Genomic DNA, 18,826 nt, shown 5'->3' with positions numbered 1-18,826 from the left:
CTTTTTTTTTTTTTAAATCAAGTCATGCATTTCATGTTATGTTTACTCATCTACGGTCTCCCCATACGTACATTTCAAGAAACATTTCTAAAATATGCTTTCTTACTCCTCCTAAGTGCGGGATGGGTCATAATCAGCAAGAGAACCCTGCTGCCAGTCATCTGCTTCAGCATAACCCTCTCCCTTTTTCCTGGGGACTCTGTCTCTCAGGCCAGAGAGTGGAGTATCGAGTTCACCCCACAGTCAGTAAAAGGGAGCAGTCAGCAGTACTGACACAGTGGAGCGGGTAACAGAGACCTCTCGGCCGAGACGTGGCCCATGGAGAGATGGGACTGGAGGGCTACCTGTGTGGGCCCTGTGGAGATCTGGGGGCTGAACTCTGAGGGATACTGACACTCTGGCGCCCGTGATGAGGCCGATGGGGAGCTCGCGTCTGCAGCAGAGTGGGAGAGCCTCATTGGGAGTCTGCTGGCACAACCAGAGGATTGATTTGGAGCACGAATAAGTACGCCTCAGTGATCTCTAAGTCCGCATCACACTGCGATACTGGTAGGCCCATGCTGGAGCACAGAGGCCTTGTGTAGAGTTTGTATATGATTGAGGAGGGGACCGCTGAAACCGACACCACTTACAAGGAACATTTCTTGAGGGTAAGGTAGGAGAGGTGTGAGTGTGGAAGTCTCTCTCCTGCACCAAAACCTACAAAATGTTTCAGAGAGGGTGACAGCTGTGGAGACTAGGCTTCCAGAGGTAGAGGACATGGTCCAGAGCCTTAAGAAATCAATGACAGAGACTTGCAGGGCCAACGTGGATATCATGTGGGGTCTTGAGGATGCAAAAAAAACAACAACAAAAAACACCCGTAGAATTAATCTCCACACCCGAGGGAGCAGAGGGTGCAAACACCAACATGCTCTTGACTAACTGGCTACTGAACACCTTCTCCCCCAACAAATACTCCAAATGCTCTGTAGTAGAATGGGAGCAAAGGGCCCTCAGCGCAAGGCCAACTTTCTAGACTGAGGCATGATCCTTCACGAGGCCTGTCACAAGCCACACCTACGCCACCAAAATAAAAAAATTATGATATCCCCAGACTGTAGCCAGGAGGTTCAACGCCTCTGCCACACTTTCGATTCAGCAAAAACTAAATTGTGTCTCCTCCAACTCCAATACATGTTCCTATTTCCCACCAAACTAAAAGTCCTCTACAACGGACAAGCCCTCTTCTTCCGCTCCCCGGAGGAGGCCTGGGCCTGGCTGAAGGAGCGACCCAGACTCCGGCTGGATTTGCATCCGAGACCTAGTCAGCAACTGCTGGGAGTCGGGGTCATACAGAAAACCGGCCACCAATGAAGGTGGAGAAAGAAATCACAGACACTAAACATAGGGGACACTCCACACCTGCTGAAGACGACAGTGGATAGAGGTAGACTGTCCTCAGACTTTGAAGGAGACACAGGGCGCACCCACAAGGAGATCCAATGGAGCCTTGTATCTGGGACTCACCTGTCTGGCCCCAGCAGGCAAGGGGTAAGTGGGGGGGAGAACATCTTCAGAGACACAAAGCATAACCCCCTTGCTGCTGAAATCACAGCATTAGAGACGGGCAAGGCCGACCAGGCTCAATAGTCACATACCCACGGCCGGGATCTGGACCAGCCCAAACCCCTGAAGTGGCATCTCTATGTCTAAAACCAAGGGCAACGACCAGATGATACTAACCCACAAACCCCTCTCTCCGGTTTGAGAGAGCACAACTGCAATCTAATTGTGAACTACTCTCCAAGCACGCAATTCTACTCTTCTTTCACTACCTTTTGTCCCTCCCCTTCGGTCTCCCTCTTAAATTTCCTTCTCTCTAGTTTATTGTAAATGATTTAGTGTTGCATAATTGTGGATGTTCTGTGGGGTAGGTGAAAGACCTTTCTGGATCTTCCTGCCCATAGCTGTTCGATGTTGAGGTGGTTTAATGATGTGCTACACCCACCGCTGGACCGATCCGAATCTCTTGAGGGAGTAGGGGGGAGGAATACTACTCAGACCACCCAGCTGGCCCACTTTGTGGAGACAATGAGAATGTCTTATTTGTGGGGATGCCAACATTATCTCTGCACCCGGCCACCTCAGAACCAACCGGAGTGACCAGTTACTGTGGTCCTGATCCTTGCCCAGTAATCACCTTAAGTCTACAAGATTGGTCCCGTGAGTCATTGTAAAGTGCTTGGTTGCTGAATGGGTCTTCTTTCCATAGGCTAACATTGAAGAACTTTGAAATTGCACTGTCGATTTTTGCAAATGAAGAATTTATGCTTAAAAACAAACTTACCTTTTAACGAAGTTCTTAGGTTCAAAATATACATATAAGTGCTATTTTTCTAAATCGGTCTCGGATTTATTCTTTGAGTGTGTCTCATTTATTGCCTCTGTGAGTACAACAAATGCTCAGCACTACCCTCTGATAAGCCTAACTGCTCGCCCACACTACTATAGAGAATACAATGACTCTACTTTTGCATCTGCAAACCCATCTGGGATCCACTGGAGTCTCTGCAAGGTGTACTTTTTTTTAGTGCACCATGTAGAGTCAGCTTTATTACATTGGTGGAAAAGTGGTGGGGTCTGTGACACTGCATTTGCTGATACCACTAGGTCAATAAGTGAACAGACAAGTAAATCCAAACAACTCGCTTTTAGATAAACTGCATTTTTGAATTGGGTATTTTTTTCCCCAAATTCTTGAAAGTAACTGTTAGGGCCCTGGTTAGGTTCTACTACAGAACTAGCCACTACCTAACATTCTGCGAACGAAAATACATTCCCAACATGTTGATTAAGGCTATGTGATCTCAAGTTCCATTCTTTGCACCTCTGAAAGTGTGTCCTCCTGTCATAATGAGGCATGTCTAAACTTATGATCTGGTCACCTATCAAACAATCATCAAGAAAAAGTTATTCACATAGTCACAACCCACGTGTTGGGAGTATATTTTGATCTGCAGAATGTGTCAGGCAGTGGCTAGTTCCTTAGTTGAACAGGTTTGGTATAAAACACTTTTGACCGATTCTTGATAATGCACTGGGGTTGTAACACCTTCTGAATCTCAATCTATTGTTTATATTTAAACCATTTCAAGATGGCGCACGCTGGATCTAACAAATGTCCGTTTTCTAAGCATTCTACCGCCCACTAATGGCCTTAAAATATTAAGATCACTACAAACGCTATGACCATTGTTTATATTTACACCGCTGTAAGATGGCGCACATTGGGTCAGAGTGTCCGTTTTCTGTGTACACTAATGCACACTATTGCTCTTTAAAAATGGCAAGATGGTGACGACCACTGCGAATGCCATGAGTGATTTTATTTTAGCCAATGCACACTTTCCCGAGTAAGAGGTTTCAGGATTTACCACGGCTTTGGTTTTTACCGGTGGTGAATGACATTGAGCGTTTTAAATATTTTTAACATTCAGCATGTTCACGCAGCCTTCAAGCATGTTATTAACAGCAATGGAGTCACGTTAACTGATTTAGCTTGTTGTACTAGATGTAGTATCAGTGAAATCATGGGGCTTGGTACTTGTAAGAAAGTGCTCTTGTTGGCATGGTTATCCCCCACTTTTTGCCTCATATTGATGGCAACTTTGATTATGTGTGCTAGGATCCTGCTACCCAGGCACCAGCACCAGTGTTCTTTCTCAAAATCTGTACCTTTGATCACACAATTGGCATACCCCTGGCACACAGTTAAGTCCCTTGTAAAAGGCCCCGATGGTACCAAGGGCTCTGTGGCCTGGGAAGGTCCCCAGGGGCTGCAGCATGTATTATGTCACCCTGGGGGACCCCTAACCAAGCACATGCACACTGCCTTAGCTGCTTGAGTGTGCTGGTGGGGAGAAAAAGGCAAAGTCTACATGGCACCCCTCTCAGGGTGCCTTGCCCACAAACCAATGCTTGTAGCACAAGGTAAGTCACCCATCTAGCAGGCCTTACAGCCCTAAGGCAGGGTGCACTATGCCAAAGGTGAGGGTATAGCTGCATGAACAACATGCCCCTACAGCATCTTAGTCCATTCTTAGACATGTTAAGTGCAGTGTATCCATATTGAGTAAATGATCTGGGAGTTTGTCATTACGAACTCCACAGTGCCATAATGGCTTCACTGAATACTGGGAAGTTTGGTATCAAACTTCTCAGCACAATAAACCCACACTAATGCCAGTGTGGGATTTATTGAAAAATGCACCCAGGGGACATCTTAGAGATGCCCCCTGTATGTTAGCCAAACTGCTAGTTCAGGACTGACCAGTCTGTGCCAGCCTGCCACTTTCAGACAAGTTTCTGACCACATCGGGTGAGAGCTTTTGTGCTCTCTGTGGTCAGAAACAAAGCCTGTCCTGGACGGAGGTGCTTCACACCTCCCCCCTACAGGAACTGTAAAACCTGGCTGTGAGCCTCAAAGGCTCAGGCATCTTGTTACGGTGCCCTAGGGCACTCCAGCTATTGGAGTTGCCTGCCCCTGGATAAAGCCCCACTTCTGGTGGCAAGTCCGGTGGGAAAATTCAGGAAAGCAGGGAAGAGTAACCACCCCAGCTGGGACCACCCCTAAGGTGTCCAGAGCTGAAGTGATCTCCCCCACCCTCCCTGCAGAATCCTCCATCTTAGTTTGGAGGATAGGGACCAATAGGGTTAGGTTTGTGACCCCACCCTCCCCAAAGGGAGTGCACAAGAAGGGTGTAGCCACCCTCAGGGACAGTAGCCATTTGCTACTGCCCTCTGACCCCTGTAATGCCCCTAAATACAGGATGTAAGTGCTCCCTTGAACCCAGTTCATCAGATTCCTGGTGACCTCACAAGAAAAAAAGGACTGCTAAGCTGAAACCCCAGCAGAGAAGATGAGACAAAAACTGACTTGGCTCCAGCCCTACCGGTGTGTCTCCTGCTTCAAAGAGCCCTGCAAAAGAAAGTGACCCATCTTGCAGGTTCAGCAACCTCTGCCAAGCTTTCAGACGACTGCGTACATCACGGAATACCATGAACTCCCTCGGACAGTGGCCCTGTCCAAAAAGAAACTACATCAAAGAACTCCAGAGCCTCCCCGGAACTGTGATTGCTGACCACTCTGCACCAGTCGCCCACGGCCCGTGTCCAGGTGGCCCAACCGACTAGAGAGGATCCCCAGGTGATTCTGAGCAAGTGCCCACCCCGGGTTGACCTCTCCTGGGCTCCACCACAACCTCTGCAGTGTGACTCCAGAGGACCCCCTTGACTGTGACAGCACCGGATAAAGATACCCATTGCCAAAAGGTACACTGCACCCACAGCCCTGGCCTTTGGGAACCCGACCTCTGGTGCAACAATGCTCAGCAGGTGGCCCTCCTACTTGCTTAGCCTGCAGCATGTAAGTGACTCCCGGGGTCCCCTCATAGGAAAGCATTGCGAGCCCAACATTTTGTTTGCAGCCTGCACCCAGCCGCCCCTGTGCTGCTGAGGGTGTGTGTTTGGTGCTTACCTGTTCCGCCCCCCCCACCCCTTCTAAACCCCTCAGATCTGCCCTTCGAGGACGCAGGTACTTACCTGCAAGCAGACGTGAATTCAAGTGCCCCCAGTCTCCATAGGAGCCCATGTTAAATTTGCCTCAGCTTTGACCTCTGCACCCAGCCAGCACCGTGTTGCTGGTGGTGGGTGTTTGGGGTTAATTTAAACCCAAACCTATGGACTTCCTAACCTCCTTAAACTGCAACTGCAAGTCATGTATTTACCTTCAAAACGTACTAACGTTTCTCTCCCCAGGAACGGTTTCTGAAACTTGCACTGTCAACTTTTAAAATAGATAATTGACATTTACTCCAAAATTGTACAACTTGCTGATTCTAATCAAAGTAATGTTGATACATATGAAATACTTATTTATTGATGTACTTACCTTCAACTTGAATCTTGTGGTTCTAGAAATAAATTAATAAAATATATTTTTTCTATATAAAAACAAATGGTCAGGAGTTTAGTCACTGAGTGTGGGCTTCTTCTATTTTATGTGTGTGTTTACAACAAATGCCTTGCACTACCCTCTGATAAGCCTAACTGCTTTACCACGCTACCACAAAAGAGAGCATTAGTATTATATACTTTAGCCTCTGTTAAGCCTCTGGGGAACCCCTGGACTCTGTGCACACTATCTCTCATTTTGATATAGTATATACAGGGCTAGCTTCCAATAGTACTTTTACAATGATGATCTATTTTGTGACATGCACATCACTGAGCGCAATAATTCTGGTTATATCTCACACGCGCAGCAGAAAATACAATAACTCAAGGTGACGGCTGACCCACGACATGACTCACATCCCTAATATTGAGATCCGGTCACTTCAACACACCAGGTCTTAAGTTAACTCACCAGGTTATATTTATGCAGAGGGTTGTTTTTATAGGCATGATCTACAGCTGTTTATGCATGGCATAATATGTGATAGAATACACATCATTGAATATCTGAAGTGGCCCAGTTCAGCCTACTATTCTTGAAGATCACATATTTTCGGATTGTGGTGAGTACTCCAATTGCCGAGAAACTAGGTGGTTACTGGTTGTTTATTACTTTCTTGAGAAACATTTCCCCTGAAGAAGTGCTATACCTGAAATGCATTGGAATAAAGGAGAAACGTATGAATGATTTAACTATATGCATGCTGGTGGACCCCTGTAAATCATGGTATATGGTATTTGAGTACCCAGGGCATTAGTATACTAGGGGGTCCCCCATGGGCTGCAGCATGTATTAAGCCACCCTTGGGAGCCCATGCAAACCGTGTCTGCAGACCTGCCATTGCAGCCTGCATGAAAAGGTGCATGCACCCTTTCACTGCTGGTCACTGCACCAGGTAACTAAGTCACCCCTATGGTAGGCCCTCTTAGCCAGAGGACATGGTGCAGGTCCCTGTGTGTGAGGGCATCCCTGCTGAGCAGGGATGCCCCTACAAACTCCAATCCCATTTCACTGGACTTCGTAAGTGCGGGGTAGCCATTTTACCCACCTACTGGCCACAGTTCACTACCTGTGGTCCAGCTACATAATGGTAACCTGGGCATGTTTGGTGGCAAACATGTTGGATTCATACCACAATACTAATGCATGTCTTGGTGCCATGATTCCATGCACTCTGGGAACTCCTTAGAGGACCCCCCTTCAGTATTGCGGGCAGCCCGTGCTGCTGCTGCCCCTCAGACAGGTTGCTGCCCTCCTGTTTCTTGACCAGCTCAACTAAGAACTAAGGATTTCCTGTGGGAGAGGGAGAAAACATACTCTACCTTGGAAATAGATGTTACATTGCTGGGGAGGGGTAGCCTACCCATGCCACCGGTTTGCATTGAGGGGCACATCTGGTGCCCTCCTTGCATAATTCGGTTTGCATAATCCGGTTTGCACCAGTCCAGAGACCGTTGGGTACCTGCTTTGGCACAAAAGCACACAAAGAAAAGGGGAGAGTGACCACTCCCCTGTCCATCACCACCACAAGAGTGGTACCCAGAGCTCCTCCAGGTGGCCACCTGATTCTGCTGTCTTGTTTCCAAGATGTGCAGAGGCCCCTGGATGCATATGGTTGGTCAGGACAGGTGACTGACGTCAGTGACCCTCTCTGACAGGTGGTGACCCTGCAGAGTGACCAAGCTCCCTGTTAGGGCTGTTAAGGGACTCCCTTGCAGGTGGGTCCCCAGATTCGGCATTCAAGACTCCACCAGGAGTCCTCTTCATTGACCTCTTCTGCTCCTGGCCACCGGAACTGCTGCTGGACTTCACAGGAACCAAATAAGCCTGAGACGACCTCACCTTGCAACATTGTTTCACCGGCTCCTTCAAGCATTTGCAACATTTTCACAGCTGTGCATCCTCTGGGGGTTGGCGAGACTTCAGCTGCATCATGAAGCAAGAAGGAGTCTCCCTTGGAGTGAAGGAGTCACTCCCCTGCAACCACAGGCACCTAAGATGACAACCGGCTGTGGGGATCTTCTGCCATCCGGCTCCAGGAAGAATCTCCAACACAGGTGGTTGTGGTCTGAGTGGTCCCCTTGGTCCTCTCTACCTGCTGTCCAACTTGGGAGGCGGTGAGTCCTTGCCGGACAGTCCCCCTGTGCACTGCAACTCTTGCAACAACCAAGGCATGTTCACTTTTGCTCAAAGTGATCTACAGGCTCAAAGTAGTCTCACCCTCCAGCACTTCATCCTTGCAAGGACAGTCTCTCCTTTGCTGCTCAAGCGATGTGGGACTCCTCTCCAGGTGTGCTGACTGGGGGCTTCACAGCAACTTACCGTGCCTGCTGCCAGTGGGATGCCTGTGGGGGCTGCCACCGCGTCTGCTAACTCTCATGACTGCAGAGGGTCAGCCCGGACTCCCCTCCAAGGGTCGAGTCCCCTGGGCCTTGTTGGTCCTCTTCTCTCCTGCTAATCTCCTTCTGCTCCAACTTGCATTTTTCAAGGCTTGCTGGTGGTCCTCCTGACCACTGACCATCTTCGACCTCCCAGCGACCAGTCTGACATTATATGCACGACTCCAAGGACTTCTCTGCAGCTCCTGGATTCCACAGCTGATGTTCTTCTTCCCTTGTTGACCCGGATGTTCAACCATAGAAGGGTGGGTAGTAACTCCTGCCCAGTTTGGACACTCCTATGTGGACCGGAATCTGTCATTCGTTTTCAGGTCCTTTTCTTCCAGAGTCCACTGTTGGGTTCCACAGGACAGGTCCTGGTCTTGCAATCTTCCTCTTTCCAAGTTCCCTTGTTAGTCTTTGGGAAGACCAGGTACGTACCTCTGCTCTCTTGGTCCCTGGAGGTCACTTAGCTACTCACCTCTTGTGTTCCCGAGTTCTCCTACCTCCAGTTTAACAACTCCATATCCTTAGGTGGGGGACTTCGCTTTGCTTTCCACAATTTTAGTATATGGTTTTCACCTCCCCCATCCAATAAGGCCCTAACTATTTTTCACTACATTTTTGCCAATGCTTGTTCCTATATGCTAACTCCTAATAATTATTGTGTATCTATAGTGTGTACTTACCTCCAGTTGGGGGACTGCCTATAAGTAATCTAGTTTAGTGTTACTATAATAAAGTACCTTTATTTTTGCAACACTGTGTGGTTCCTTTCAGGTGCGATAAATTTGCTATGTACTGCTGTGTTTTTGCAAGTGCTCTACACTCCTAGATAAGTCTTGGCTGCTTGCCACAGCTACCACTACAGAGCCCTGGCTTCCTAGACACTATCTTCGTTCACTAGTGGGGTTGCCTGGACCTGGTATAAGGTGCAAACACCATAGATGTCCACCACACACCAGGCCAGCTTCCTACAGTGGTAGGACGAAGGGGAGCTCCATGAATGTTCTTGGGACCAGCCTCTAAACCGAGATCAGAAGCGAGGCAGAGCAGAGCATCCAGCTGCAAGGAACTTTAGGCATCACTCCCTCAAAGCTTTTGGATTTATGGTCCTACACTCAGAGCACGACTTCGGGTCCTGGTTGTGCTCCAGACACCACAGGCATAAGCGGTGCGGATCCCTCATAGACATTGCTCAATGGCAGGATCCATAGACCTTGAACTCTGTCTTACGCACCAAGAGTGTTGACACTCAAAAAGCTTTGACAACTGAGGGGCAGCTTTTCTTCGGATAAGCGCTAGGCTGTGGCGGAAAGAAAAGAACAGATGTCAGCGCACCGGGGAGGTGCCTAAATAGGACTCGACACGTCACATCCAGCGTGAGCGACGTTGGCAAAGAACACAGAACCGATCGACACGATCTAATGGGACGCAGGTGGACTGCTCAGAAAAAATCTCTGGATCCAAACTTGACGTCTGGGGGAAATTCTAAGGTAAGGAATCTGCAATTAAATGTCTCTATCAGATAAGGCAGAACAATAATGCTCTTTTTGGTTGCAGGTGGTGGAGTCGCTCTTCTTCCTCCGAAAGGTGAGGCGGAGCCAAGAAGATGGGCAAGGGGATATTCTGGCCTACATGAAAAGAGGCTAATACCTTTGGAAGGAAGGAAGGAAGGAAGCACGGGTCCCCAGAACCAGTTTGAATGGGTAGAACGTTGTGTAAGGAGGATGCACAGAGAGTGACAGGTAGGCGGAATGGGCAGTTATGGAGTGGGTTCGAAGGGCCTGCACATGAGAAATGTTAAAACCAGGCATGATGGATGGTCTTGGGGGATGAAAAGATGTTGAGGTACCTTTAAAAAAAAAAAAAAAAAAAAAAAAAAACACAAAAAGGTGACTAAAAACTTTTTTTCCCCACAACCACAAGAGGGCCACAATATGGCAGACAGATAACCTTTGGCTTTGCCCACATCCTTGCTGGGACAGAAAAAGAACAAACTTGGAAGAGGGGAGCAGAAATACGGTTTATGTTCTTGGATGCACACCATGGCACAAATTTGTCCCAACATCAGCCATATACTTACTGTCTTGGTGGAGGGCACCTGGCTGCCAGACAAACATCGCAGACTTCAGTCAACTGTCACCTTTCAATCCCCACGCAAGAAGGCACAGGTTTGGGTGCAGAACCATGCCTATTATGACAGAAGATCTTCCTGAAGGGGTAGCCTGATCAGGTGGCTGATGCTCAGGAGTTTGGCATACCATACTCTCCAATAGCTGCCTTGGAAACTCCAGCACAGAGAACCAGTGACATTGCGTGTTCTTGGCAGTGGTGATGGCCAAGGACAAGGAACACACAAGTCAAAATAAAGCTAAAGGTTTTTTTTTTTTTTTTACAAACTCAGACTCCGGTTAATGCAGACAATTCTCACAACAAGACTACAAAGATATAGAAGTACCATTGGGTGTCCAAGGCATTGGAACAGCTGAAGCTTGATTATCATTCAACTGACTAAGCATTTGATTAAGATGATACAAAACATAAGCACCAGATCCTGATATTCTGAGAATAAATGTTAACCAGTTCTTCTAAGCATGAAGGCAAATTAAACAATCACATTTAGTCCATTAAGAAAAGAAATCCATAAAAGTGACACGCCACTGACTGAAATGTACTGGGCTACAAAACATGGGGACAAAAAGTAAAAAGTAAATAAAGGACAAAAATAATTTTAAAAACAACATCTGGGGCAGGATGAAGCCGAACAAAGTTAAGCAAAAGTAAGTAAAAAGGGAAGGTGTCAGCATTTTAGAATCTCGGTAAAGAGTCTTCTCATGTGTCAGGTAAAAATTCGTAGTCTTCTCTCAGCCGGCATTAGGAAGGTGAGGGGCAAGGGCAAAGGGGTGTACACTTCTCAAAGTCCAAATGGTGTCATATCAAAGTCCAAAAGAAGTCTTAACGAAAATCCAATCAGGGAACAGTAAATGAAAGTCCAAAGTGAGAGATGATTTGTCTCCCATCACACCACATGAACTGGAAGGTTTAATTTTCCAATCATAATCCATCATACAACAATCATTTGCAACATCAAGAAAGATTCCCTGCCAACATAGGAAAAGCATCCATCGTTTCTCTTTTGTACGATTTGAAACAATTTTGAAATGTTCATGCACTCAGACTTTGTATTCCAATTTCAAGGCTACCTTCTCAGGCTCGCTATGGGTAAAACAATAGGGCATCTATTTCCAAACTAACATTTTATAGGAATGACATCTGTAAAGAAATTACACGTCAGCAAAAGAAAACAGCTTTTCACGATTCTGAAAAGTCAGAGGCCTCGCAAACCAATAAGGCTGAACTAAAGTAAATGGAATTAACACATTTATTCTCATTGATTTAAAGCACATATAGTGACAAAATTATAACTTCATCATTATTAAGTGTTATTATTCTTGTCACAGTAGATTGTAAAGGGAAAAGACTTAATACATTTCAGTAACCTTAATGGGAAACTACAAATTTCAACATTAGCATGTGACATTTAAAACATTTTATTTTTTAAATTCATTATCGTTTCTTATATAACTATTAATTAACATCATTAGGAAACACAAGGAATCAAAACAAATTATTATACTTAGATCAAAATAGCTCTACCGCATCATTTTAGATCACTAGTCTACAGTGAATGAACCTTAATATGGGCTTTCAGTGCATCACTTTACAGTTAACTTGTTAGAACTTCAAACAATATAATGACAATATGGTCACATATAGATGTTTACTGTGACGTCAAGGGTAGCATTAACACTTCAGCAAAATCATGGGTACTCGCAAATATTTTCCCAGGGGCCACAAAATGTGGTCTGTGATGTAACTGGGGGGGCGCAATGATACCAGCAAGGTGGCAGTCTGGGGTTTGTGGTAAGGTAGATGTATGGGAAGTGAGGCATATACACCTAGTGTCTGAATTGCACAATGTGAAACCAAAAACTTGGGATTAACCCAGCTTCTCCACTTAACAAAACTGTGTTGTCCAAGGCAATTGTTTTATTTCACTTTCCCTTCTTTTTCTTTGTTAGCACATATAACGATCTCAAAATACATAACTTCAGGATGTGCGCTGTTTAAAACCTTTGCCTGTGTTTGATATAATAAACTATGTTGTTCCTGTATAATAGAAATCCCGGCCCTCAGAGTTTATCCACTGACTTGCCTCTTAGCACACTATTGGCATTATCAGGACAGGGGAAAGAATGACTGTTTCTCAATTCATGTTTGAAAACTGGAAAAAAAAATACTTCTGAATGTACTGATAATCTCAAGTACTAAGATGTAATGGTGTCGCATAGGTTCTCATTATCCTAATAAGACTACAGGATTCGGGTGGCAGAATCACTTGTATTGCAGGGGACTGAGTCTGATCCCCCATTATGTGACACCTTTCGGCCTAATCCGGGTTGTTCTGGCTAACTAGCAGTGCCTCATCTCCACCCAAGAGCAGGGGTGATCGGGCAACCGGGCGCATGACAGATGAATCCTCAGGGGAATCGTGGTCACTCAGATCTCATCCGTTTCTCTCAGTTACATTAGTCCCACTTATGCAAGGACAACCAGAAGCAGAGTATAGTTCATTAAGGTTTCATTGACGCAACTGCATCTTAGATAATAAAGCATGTATTGTAATAACTAGGACGATGAAGCACAACAAGATTAAAATTGTGACAAGGAGAGTAAAACACAAAAGTAACACTACCACTGTGTCACTAAGATTGTGAAGGATAGTTCCTACCTAAGGTATGTTAGAGCACAGCATGTTAAGCTCTAATTCTGCCCTTCAGGTTCCCCCTGGGAAGACATCATCCCTCATACCCGAGCAAGAGGCCTGTAGTCTACATAAGCAGCTCCAGCGAAGCAATCAGCATACATTCGTGGTCATCTGGCTAGAATCTCTCTCTAACGTACATGGGTCAAAGTAGTGTTTTTATACTAAAACAGCTTATGTTCCAAGAAAGAATCCCCATGTAAGAGTGTGTATGTTTCTGTGAACATTGGAGACAAAGCGTACCACCTTTGCAGGCACCCTATCTTACTGCAGCCTTGAGAAAAGCACAGAGTGAAAGAAATGTCTTGTTTAAGAACACAGTGCTGACCTAGGCGAAGAACATCTAGATAGAGAAAATAAAACAAGGCCGCAAATATGGCTATTGTTAAAATAATATAACGAGGCTAGACTAAAATATATCTAGGTTAAAGTGCACAGAGGAAAGCCTAGTTTGCTAAAATAACGTGTCTAAAACTATAGCTAAAATGGCTACACAACAATGGTTCTGCAGATTAATGAAATACACTGTTTGGAATTGGAAATTTGTTAACATACTTCATCATACTTATCCACTCTTGCGGCAAGATGTCTTTATAAATTAAGGTTATCCTGAAATTAAGTGGTGCAGCACACTAGTTAACATCCCTCCTTTAATTTCAATCAACCTTTAAATAAATGTTTGCTTGCTGACATTTTTTATGTTAATGCTGAGTCAAGCAAACAGCAGCCCAGTGCTCTTCTTGACCATGGAGCCTCATGTAAAAGGTCAAGAGGGCCGCATGTGGCCCCCCGGTCATATTCCGAGTATCACTGAGCTACATCAACATCGATCCAGCTCCATATCGGAGTCAGAAAAGACAATGAGGTAGGCACCGCAGGCGCCACTGTGGGGCCTCAGCGGTGCCAGGAATGACTGCACTGGAGCAGGCTCCATGGAGGGTCATGGTCTCGCAGGTGAAGTTGTTCTGGATCCAACAGAGGGTCCATGAGCCTGACTGGTGTAGAGGGCAAACCTGCTGGTGAAAATCCAGTTGGAGCCCCACCCAAACCTGTGGCTTGGTCCACCCAACTATGAGGTGCATGGCGTCACAGAACTTGAGTTGGGCGGGGGTCACTTTGGCAAACTGTGGGAGACGCGGTGCAGACCCAGGCACCGACTCTATGGAGGAGTGAGGCCTCAGAAGGTGTAGTCGTTCCCACGCCTCATCTGGTGACTTGGATGAGAACAAATAAGTCGTAGAACGATTTGAATTCTTGCGCTCTGGGACCTGGCTAATGATTTAGACTGACAATTGCCTGGACCGGTTCTAGAGTGGTCCTGAGATCAGGAGCATCCGGGATGAAGAGTGTTGCAGGGTCGCCCAATGTTGGGCTGCGAAGAGCTTCAGGGAACGTTCTCTCAGAGGCTTGGAGTTCATGATGCAGCAGCCCTCGCAAGACTTGCATTCATGGTCCTGCTCCAAGCATCACAAAAAAACACAAGTGTGGGTCTGTCATAGACATCTGCATGTGAAATGAACCACAGGATTTAAAACTCGCAGTTTCTTGGGAGACATCCTTCGCACACCAGGAGAAAGAATCCTCGAAAAAATATTACACAAACTGTTAGAAATGGGGTCTTTGGTTGACAGTCAGGTTACCCCCTGTTCAAGCAAGGACCCTCACTCTAGTTAGGATAAAAGAGAATCACCCTCAGCTAACCCCTGCTTACCCCCTTGGTAGCTTGGCAGAGCAGTAGGCTTAACCTCAGAGTGCTGGGCGTAAAGTATTTGTACCAACACACACAGTAACTTAATGAAAACACTACAAAATGACACAACACCAGTTTAGAAAAATAGGAAATATTTATCTAGACAAAACAAGACCAAAACGACAAAAATCCAACATACACAAGTCAAGTTATGATTTTTTAAAGGTTTAAAATAAAAAGAGTCTTTAGGTAGTTGTAACAACACACTAGCGCTGCTAGCGTGTAAATGTACCTGGTTTGCGTCAAAAATAACCCCGCACGGGCGGTGTGCGTCGAAAGTAACCCTGCACGGCTGTGTGCGTCGAAAACAACTCGGCACGGCGGTGCGCGTTGAAAAAGCCAGCCACACGACGATCCGAAAGTCCCGCGGCGCAGGGTGCGATCTCTCAGCCTCCGTCAGCGATGCTGCGCGTCGTTTCTCCTGCTCCGGGCGTCGGTTTTTCGGTCGCGTTTCCTGCGGCGTCGTTTCTCAGCTGCGGAACCGGCGTCGCGTCGTTTTCTCAGCCGCGATCGGATTCGCGTCGATCTTTTCTCCGCACGGTGCTCGGTGCGTGTATTTTTGTCCTTAGGCTGCCAGCCTCTCCTTTCAGGGTCCCAGGAACTGGAAGGGCACCACAGAGCAGAGTAGGGGTCTCTCCAGAGACTCCAGGTGCTGGCAGGAAGAAGTCTTTGCTATCCCTGAGACTTCAACAACAGGAGGCAAGCTCTACATCAAGCCCTTGGAGATTTCTTCTTCAAGATGGAAGGCACGCAAAGTCCAGTCTTTGCCCCCTTACTCTGGCAGAAGCAGCACTGCAGGAAAGCTCCACAAAGCACAGTCACAGGCAGGGCAGCACTTGTTCCTCAGCGATCAGCTCTTCTCCAGGCAGAGGTTCCTCTTGATTCCAGAAGTGTTTCTAAAGTTTGTAAGTTTGGGTGCCCTTCTTATACCCATTTTAGCCTTTGAAGTCACCTTTCTTCAAAGGGGACTCACACCTTCTTGTGAAATCCTGCCTTGCCCAGGCAAGGCCTCAGACACACACCAGGGGGCTGGAGACAGCATTGTCAGAGGCAGGCACAGTCCTTTCAGATGAGAGTGACCACTCCACCCCTCCCTCCTAGCAGAGATGGCTAATCAGGAAATGCAGATCACACCCCAGCTCCCTTTGTGTCACTGTCTGGTGTGAGGTGAAAAACAACCCAACTGTCAAACTGACCCAGACAGGGAATCCACAAACAAGGCAGAGTCACAGAATGGTTTAAGCAAGAAAATGCTCACTTTCTAAAAGTGGCATTTTCAAACGCACAATCTCAAAATCAACTTTACTAAAAGATGCATTTTTAAATTGTGAGTTCAGGGATCCCAAACTCCACCTGTCCAACTCTTCTCTAGGGGAATCTACACTTTAATCATATTTAAAGGTAGCCCCCATATTATCCTATGAGAGAGAGACAGACCTTGCAACAGTGAAAACGAAATTGGCAGTATTTCACTGTCAGGACATATAAACCACATTACTATATGTCCTACCTTATCCATACACTGCACTCTGCCCTTGGGGCTACCTAGGGCCTACCTTAGGGGTGCCTTACATGTAAGGAAAGGGAAGGTTTAGGCCTGGCAAGTGGGTACACTTGCCAAGTCGAATTTACAGTGTAAGAATACACATACAGACACTGCAGTGGCAGGTCTGAGACATGATTACAGAGCTACTTATGTGGGTGGCACAACCAGTGCTGCAGGCCCACTAGTAGCATTTGATTTACAGGCCCTGGCACCTCTAGTGCACCTTACTAGGGACTTACTAGTAAATCAAATATGCCAATCATGGATAAACCACTTACATACAATTTAAACAGTAGAGCATAGGCACTTTAGCACTGGTTAGCAGTGGTAAAGTGCTCAGAGTTGAAAAGCCAACAGCAACATGTCAGAAAAACATAGGAGGCAGGAGGCGAAAAAGACTGGGGATGACCCTGCATAAGCAAAAGTCCAACACAACCCCCTACCAGCCTAAAGCCAGGGGAGAATAATCAATACCTTGATGTACTTCCCTGATTGGGGCGATAGAACAGGGACCCAGGCCCACAACAACAGGGGCATGTTCCAGTTCTACGCCTTCCTGACTCCAGTTGGATCCCTCTGTCCATACTCTCAGGGCCCACTAAGCTAACCCAGGGGGAACCCTTCTCCACATCTACAGACACCATCTGTGTAATACCTAACTTTACTTTGCTCACAGATGTATTGCAATGGGCAGATAGTACCACCAGGGCCAACACAGTGGTGTTGCCCACTCCACCCCCGGGGTGTGACTCTCGTCCTCCCCCCCCCAGGGGCAACTCTGTCCACCAGGACAGCAAGCCACAGTGGCCCCAGACAACTGTCAGGGATGAGAGCCCGACCTCAGGCCTCTCTAACCACTGTGACTGTGGAGAGTGGGGGGTGGTAGCCCCAGGTGCCTGGCACCCTTTGACCACTCTCTCTTCCACCAGGTCAGGGATGACAACCTGACCCTGGTCCTCCCCTCTGGGGCTCTGTACCCTCCCTGCAGAAGCGGCACCCCCAGAGTCAAAAACTGTCAGGGTGCTTGTAGAAGCAGCCCTGCACAATTCTTCCATCAGTGCAGGGATGTTAACCTGCAACTGATCCTCCAACCTGGGGTCTGTACCTTCAGGTTGGACCAGGGCCAGGGGTGAGGCTTCCCTCCCCCTGCCCTCTCTTCTGGGGTCCTGAACCACCCAACTAGGAGCGGCCCCCCCAGAAGACAACATGGTAGGGGCACTGTTAGCAGTAGCCCCTTCCTCCAGGTCAGGGGGGACACCCTTAACCTGGCCTCCCAATCCAGGGTCTGTACCCACAGACTGGATCACTGCCTGGCAACCCAGGACTTCCTGGGGGGCATACCTACCCCCTACCAGGTCAGAGTTTACCCTCTGAACCTGGTCATCCAACCCAGGGTCACCACCCTGCGGTTGAACCATTGCCTGGCGCACCAGGACTTCCTGGGGAGCACACCTACCCCCTACCAGATCAGAGCTTACCCCCTGAATCTGGCAATCCAACCCAGAGTCACTACCCTGCGGTTGAACCACTGCCTGGCGCACCAGGACTTCCTTGGGAGCACACGTACTCCCCATCAGGTCAGAGTTTACCCCCTGAACCTGATCATCCAACCCAGAGTCACCATCCTGCGGTTGAATCATTGCCTGGCGCACCAGGACTTCCTGGGGGGCACACCTACCCCCCACAAGGGAAACACTTTCCCCAAGGGCCATACAAGAGTCTGGCTGGCGCAGGTCTCCTGACCTCTGCCCATCTGACAGAGTCGGGATTCCCCCCAGCCCAGAAATGGTCTCACCAAGGTCATTCCTGGGGGGCTCTGCACTCAGAGCTGACCCCTGACCCTCCAGGTTCTCCACTGGGGTCCGCAACCCCCTCTCAACCCTCTGTCTGGACTTCTGCAACCCCTCACTAGGAGTGGTACTGCCAGACACCAGAACTGGTGGGACGCTGGCTACAGCCGCCCCCCCAAGTTCTCCTGACACTGTGGGGTCTCCCTCAACAGATGGCCCTATGGTACAGGCTAGGCTCCCCTCCTGGGGTTCCCGCAGGGAACCCTCCAGGACCTGGGACCGGATCTCGGGCACCTTGGGCCTCAACCCATCCCCATTCCCTCTCCTCTGAGACTGGACATGGGGTCCCTCACCCATCCCACTACACTGGGACCTACCTGGGACACTACAATCCTTCCCTACCTCACCTGGTTGGGAACTACCTAGACCACTCCTCTCAGGAGCACCCCCAAATGCCTCTTCAGACTCTCTGGTACTCACCCAGAAGTCTGCCTCCATTGTAAGCTCCCTGGGGTCAGAGAACTCACACTCCACCT

General features: G+C 47.7%; 1 protein-coding gene across 17 annotated transcripts in view; it reads right to left on the bottom strand.

The window, feature by feature from the left end:
* The window catches only part of MYCBP2 (MYC binding protein 2), a 1,769,078-nt gene that overhangs the window by 1,604,216 nt on the left and 146,036 nt on the right, over positions 1-18,826 (bottom strand). The window lies entirely within an intron of this gene.

Source organism: Pleurodeles waltl, chromosome 8 (assembly GCF_031143425.1).
Source record: "Pleurodeles waltl isolate 20211129_DDA chromosome 8, aPleWal1.hap1.20221129, whole genome shotgun sequence".
Classification (NCBI taxonomy): domain Eukaryota; kingdom Metazoa; phylum Chordata; class Amphibia; order Caudata; family Salamandridae; genus Pleurodeles; species Pleurodeles waltl.
Note: the sequence above shows the minus strand (reverse complement) of the source record. Positions and strands in the feature narration are given on the sequence as shown.